This window comes from Triticum dicoccoides, chromosome 2B, assembly GCF_002162155.2.
Source record: "Triticum dicoccoides isolate Atlit2015 ecotype Zavitan chromosome 2B, WEW_v2.0, whole genome shotgun sequence".
NCBI classification, from domain to species: Eukaryota; Viridiplantae; Streptophyta; class Magnoliopsida; order Poales; family Poaceae; genus Triticum; species Triticum dicoccoides.
The window spans coordinates 506,459,181-506,465,936 of record NC_041383.1 but is presented as its reverse complement, the minus strand read 5'-3'; positions in this window follow the sequence as shown (position 1 = coordinate 506,465,936).

Below are 6,756 nucleotides of genomic sequence, written 5' to 3'. Positions count from 1 at the left end.
ATCCTACCAAGTGGTGAGCGACCCTCCCACTCGGGGGCTTAGCTGCAGCCCAGTGCTCGCCCAAGTTTGAAAAATCCTACCGAGTGGTGAGCGATCCTCCCACTCGGGGGCTTAGCTGCAGCCCAGTGCTCGCCTAAGTTTGAAAAATCATACTGAGTGGTGAGCGACCCTCCCACTCGGGGGGCTTAGCTACAGCCCAGTGCTCGCCTAAGTTTGAAAAATCCTACCGAGTGGTGAACGACCCTCCCACTCGGGGGCTTAGCTGCAGCCCAGTGCTCGCCTAAGTTGGAAAAATCTTACCGAGTGGTGAGCAATGCTCCTGCTCGGAGGCTTCACTACAGTCCAACACTCGCCTAGGTTAAGACCATTGCTGAGTGCCTTGCCGATGAGCTGATCAATGCTACTCAAGAACCACCCAATCGGTTGGCAGGAACGTCAAGACCATTGCGGAATGCCTTGCTGATGAGCTGATCAATGCTACTCAAGAACCACCCAATCGGTTGGCAGGAATATCAAGACCATTTCTAAGTGCCTTGCTGAGGAGCTGATCAATGCTACTCAAGGATCACCCAATCGGTTGATAGAGACGTCAAGACCATTGCTGAGTGCCTTGCTGAGGAGCTGATCAATGCTACTCAAGGATCACCCAATCGGTTGACAATGACGTCAAGACCATTGCTGAGGAGCTGGTCAATGCCACTCGAAGACCGTCCGATCGGTCGACCGGGTATTTTTCTCAGCACCTGCATCAGACGATGACAAACAGATCCAAGGGAAGAACAGATTTCACTTGAAGACAAACCCAGCGTATTCAAAGATAAATCCAGAGTTTCCTAACCGCAGATTAAAAGTACTCGGGCACCAGAACCGAAGGAGTTTTAATGGTTACAAAATCAATCGGCATTCCAAGGCAAGTAAAGGTGAGACATAATGTTTTCAGTCACTCGGCGGGAGAAGGGCTGGCCGGATCACAGAAGCTGTCGAGGTCGATGCTGCCGGTGATACGAGTGGCTGCCTCCAGGAAGGTGTCCATGAAATCCTGGAAAGAGTGCTTCTTATTGTTCGCCACTTTGAGGGCTGCCAGCTTGTCCTCCTTAGTATCCTTGCAGTGCACACAACCAAGGGACAAGGCGACGTCAGCGCCACAGCGGGCAGAAGACTTCTTTCACTCTTGCACTCGGTCAGGAATTTGGTTGAGTTGAGTCATCAGCGACTCGAGACTTTCAGGAAGTTCTGCCTGAGGCCAGAGTTCGGTGTCCACTTGGGCCATCGCGGCCTTCAGCCGAGCCAGATAGTCGACTGCACTGTCCAAGCGTGATTCCAGTCAAAGCAAGTTCATCACAACTTCATCTTTCATGAGACAGTTGATGGGGTCGAGTCCTGTCTCTGTTGGGGAACGTTGCAGAAAATTAAAAATTTTCCTACGGTTTCACCAAGATCCATCTATGAGTTCATCTAAGCAACGAGTCAAGGGAGTGAGTTTGCATCTACATACCACTTGTAGATCGCGTACAGAAGCGTTCGAGGGAGCGGTGATGATGGAGTCGTACTCGACGTGATTCAGATCACCGATGACCAAGTGCTGAACGGACAGCACCTCCGCATTCAACACACGTACGGTATGGGAGACGTCTCCTCCATCTTGATCCAGCAAGGAGGAAGGAGAGGTTGAGGAAGACAGCTCCACCGGCAAAACGACGGCGTGGTGTTGGTGGAGAAGCAGCACTCCGACAGGGCTTCGCCAAGCTCGTGACGGAGAAGGAGAGGTGTTGGGGAGGGGAGGGGCTGCGCCTTGGCTTGTGTATGCAGCCCTCCCCTCACCCCTCTATTTATAGGGGAAGGGGCAAGGGGGGCCGGCCCCTCTAGATGGGATCTAGAGGGGGGGGCGGCGGCCACGGAGGGGGGACTTGCCCCCCAAGCAAAGGGGGCGCCCCCTCTAGGGTTCCCCCCCAAACCCTAGGCGCATGGGCCCAAGGGGGGGCGCCCAGCCCTCCAGGGGCTGGCTCCTGCCCCACGCAGCCCATGTGCCCCCCCGGGAGGGGTGGCCCCTCCCGGTGGACCCCCGGAACCCTTCCGGTGGCCCCGGTACAATACCGATATGCCCCCGAAACTTTCTGGTGTCCGTTTGACAACTTCCCATATATAAATCTTTACCTCCGACCCTTCCGGAACTCCTCGTGACGTCCGGGATCTCATCCGGGACTCCGAACAACATTCGGTATTCACATACAAGTCTTCCAAATAACCCTAGCGTCACCGAACCTTAAGTGTGTAGACCCTATGGGTTCGGGAGACATGCAGACATGACCGAGACGGCTCTCAGGTCAATAACCAACAGCGGGATCTGGATACCCATGTTGGCTCCCACATGCTCCTCGATGATGTCATCGGATGAACCACGATGTCGAGGATTCAAGCAACCCCGTATACTATTCCCTTTGTCAATCGGTACGTTACATGCCCGAGACTCGATCGTCGGTATCCCAATACCCCGTTCAGTCTCGTTACCGGCAAGTCACTTTACTCGTACCGTAATGCATGATCCCTTGACCAAGCACTTGGTCACTTTGAGCTCATTATGATGATGCATTACCGAGTGGGCCCAGAGATACCTCTCCGTCATACGGAGTGACAAATCCCAGTCTCGATCCGTGTCAACCCAACAGACACTTTCGGAGATACCTGTAGTGTACCTTTATAGTCACCCAGTTACGTTGTGACGTTTGGTACACCCAAAGCACTCCTACGGTATCCGGGAGTTACACGATCTCATGGTCTAAGGAAGAGACACTTGACATTGAAAAAACTCTAGCAAAACGAACTACACGATCTTGTGCTATGCTTAGGATTGGGTCTTGTCCATCACATCATTCTCCTAATGATGTGATCCCATTGTCAATGACATCCAATGTCCATAGTCAGGAAACCATGACTATCTGTTGACCAACGAGCTAGTCAACTAGAGGCTCACCAGGGACGTATTGTGGTCTATGTATTCACACATGTATTACGATTTCCGGATAATACAATTATAGCATGAATAAAAGACAATTATCATGAACAAGGAAATATAATAATAATGCTTTTATTATTGCCTCTAGGGCATATTTCCAACAGTCTCCCACTTGCACTAGAGTCAATAATCTAGTTACATTGTGATGAATCGAACACCCATAGAGTTCTGGTGTTGATCATGTTTTGCTCGCGAGAGAGGTTTAGTCAACGGATCTGCGACATTCAGATCCATATGCACTTTGCAAATATCTATGTCTCCATCTTGAACATTTTCACGGATGGAGTTGAAACGACGCTTGATGTGCCTGGTCTTCTTGTGAAACCTGGGCTCCTTGGCAAGGGCAATAGCTCCAGTGTTGTCACAGAAGAGTTTGATCGGCCCCGACGCATTGGGTATGACTCCTAGGTCGGTGATGAACTCCTTCACCCAAATAGCTTCATGCGCTGCCTCCGAGGCTGCCATGTACTCCGCTTCACATGTAGATCCCGCCACGACGCTCTGCTTGCAGCTGCACCAGCTTACTGCTCCACCATTCAACATATACATGTATCCGGTTTGTGACTTATAGTCATCCAGATCTGTGTCGAAGCTAGCGTCGACGTAACCCTTTACGGCGAGCTCTTCGTCACCTCCATAAACGAGAAACATGTCCTTTGTCCTTTTCAGGTACTTCAGGATATTCTTGACCGCTGTCCAGTGTTCCTTGCCGGGATTACTTTGGTATCTTCCTACCAAACTTACGGCAAGGTTTACATCAGGTCTGGTACACAGCATGGCATACATAATAGATCCTATGGCTGAAGCATAGGGGATGACACTCATCTCTTCTTTATCTTTTGCCGTGGTCGGGCATTGAGCCGAGCTCAATCTCACACCTTGCAATACAGGCAAGAACCCCTTCTTAGACTGATCCATTTTGAACTTCTTCAAAATCTTATCAAGGTATGTGCTTTGTGAAAGACCTATGAGGCGTCTCGATCTATCTCTATAGATCTTGATGCCTAATATATAAGCAGCTTCTCCAAGGTCCTTCATTGAAAAACACTTATTCAAGTAGGCCTTAATGCTGTCCAAGAATTCTATATCATTTCCCATCAAGAGTGTGTCATCTACATATAATATGAGAAATGCTACAGAGCTCCCACTCACTTTCTTGTAAACGCAGGCTTCTCCGTAAGTCTGCATAAACCCAGACGCTTTGATCATCTCATCAAAGCGAATGTTCCAACTCCGAGATGCTTGCACCAGCCCATAAATGGATCGCTGGAGCTTGCATACTTTGTTAGCATTCTTAGGATCGACAAAACCTTCCGGCTGCATCATATACAGTTCTTCCTTAAGATGCCCGTTAAGGAATGCCGTTTTGACGTCCATCTGCCATATCTCATAATCATAGTATGCGGCAATTGCTAACATGATTCGGACAGACTTAAGCTTCGCTACGGGAGAGAAAGTCTCATCGTAGTCAATCCCTTGAACTTGCCGATAACCCTTAGCGACAAGTCGAGCTTTATAGATGGTGACATTACCATCCGCGTCCGTCTTCTTCTTAAAGATCCATTTGTTTTCTATCGCTCGCCGATCATCGGGCAAGTCAGTCAAAGTCCATACTTTGTTTTCATACATGGATTCTATCTCGGATTTCATGGCTTCAAGCCATTTGTTGGAATCTGGGCCCGCCACCGCTTCTTCATAGTTCGAAGGTTCACCATTGTCTAACAACATGATTTCCAGGACAGGGTTGCCGTACCACTCTGGTGCGGAACGTGTCCTTGTGGACCTACGAAGTTCAGTAGCAACTTGATCAGAAGTACCTTGATCATCATCATTAATTTCCACTCCAGTTGGAGTAGGCATCACAGGAACATTTTCCTGAGCTGCACTACTATCCTGTTCAAGAGGTAGTACTTCATCGAGTTCTACTTTCCTCCCACTTACTTCTTTCGAGAGAAACTCTTTTTCTAGAAAGGATCCGTTCTTGGCAACAAAGATCTTGCCCTCGGATCTTAAGTAGAAGGTATACCCAATGGTTTCCTTAGGGTATCCTATGAAGACGCATTTTTCCGACTTGGGTTCGAGCTTTTCAGGTTGAAGTTTCTTGACATAAGCATCGCATCCCCAAACTTTTAGAAACGACAGCTTAGGTTTCTTCCCAAACCATAATTCATACGGTGTCGTCTCAACGGATTTAGACGGTGCCCTATTTAAAGTGAATGTAGTTGTCTCTAGAGCGTATCCCCAAAATGATAGCGGTAAATCGGTAAGAGACATCATAGATCGCACCATATCTAATAGAGTGCGATTACGATGTTCGGACACACCGTTACGCTGAGGTGTTCCAGGCGGCGTGAGTTGTGAAACAATTCCACATTTTCTTAAGTGTGTACCAAATTCGTGAGTTAAATATTCTCCTCCATGATCCGATCGTAAGAACTTTATCTTTCGGTCACGTTGATTCTCTACTTCATTCTGAAATTCCTTGAACTTTTCAAAGGTCTCAGACTTGTGTTTCATCAAGTAGACATACCCATATCTACTCAAGTCATCAGTGAGAGTGAGAACATAACTATATCCTCCGCGAGCCTCAACGCTCATTGGACCGCACACATCGGTATGTATGATTTCCAACAAGTTGGTTGCTCGCTCCATTGTTCCGGAGAACGGAGTCTTGGTCATCTTGCCCATGAGGAATGGTTCGCATGTGTCAAATGATTCATAATCGAGAGACTCTAAAAGCCCATCAGCATGGAGCTTCTTCATGCGCTTGACACCAATGTGACCAAGGCGGCAATGCCACAAATATGTGGGACTATCGTTATCAACTTTACATCTTTTGGTATTCACACTATGAATATGTGTAGTATTACGTTCGAGATTCATTAAGAATAAACCATTGACCATCGGGGCATGACCATAAAACATATCTCTCATATAAATAGAACAACCATTATTCTCGGATTTAAATGAGTAGCCATCTCGCATCAAACGAGATCCAGATACAATGTTCATGCTCAAACTTGGCACTAAATAACAATTATTGAGGTTTAAAACTAATCCCGTAGGTAAATGTAGAGGTAGCGTGCCGACGGCGATCACATCGACCTTGGAACCATTCCCGACGTGCATCGTCACCTCGTCCTTCGCCAGTCTCCTCTTATTCCGCAGCTCCTGCTGTGAGTTACAAATGTGAGCAACAGCACCGGTATCAAATACCCAGGAGTTACTACGAGTACTGGTAAGGTACACATCAATTACATGTATATCAAATATACCTTTAGTGTTGCCGGCCTTCTTGTCTGCTAAGTATTTGGGGCAGTTCCGCTTCCAGTGACCCTTCCCCTTGCAATAAAAGCACTCAGTTTCAGGCTTGGGTCCATGCTTTGACTTCTTCCCGGCAACTGGCTTACCGGGCGCGGCACCATCTTTGCCGTCCTTCTTGAAGTTCTTCTTACCCTTGCCCTTCTTGAACTTAGTGGTCTTATTGACCATCAACACTTGATGTTCTTTCTTGATTTCAACCTCTGCCGACTTCAGCATTGAAAATACTTCAGGAATGGTCTTCACCATCCCCTGCATATTGTAGTTCATCACGAAGCTCTTGTAGCTTGGTGGGAGCGACTGAAGGATTCTGTCAATGACCGCCTCATCCGGGAGGTTAATGTCCAACTGGGACAGGCGGTTGTGCAACCCAGACATTTTGAGTATGTGCTCATTGACAGAACTATTTTCCTCCATCTTAC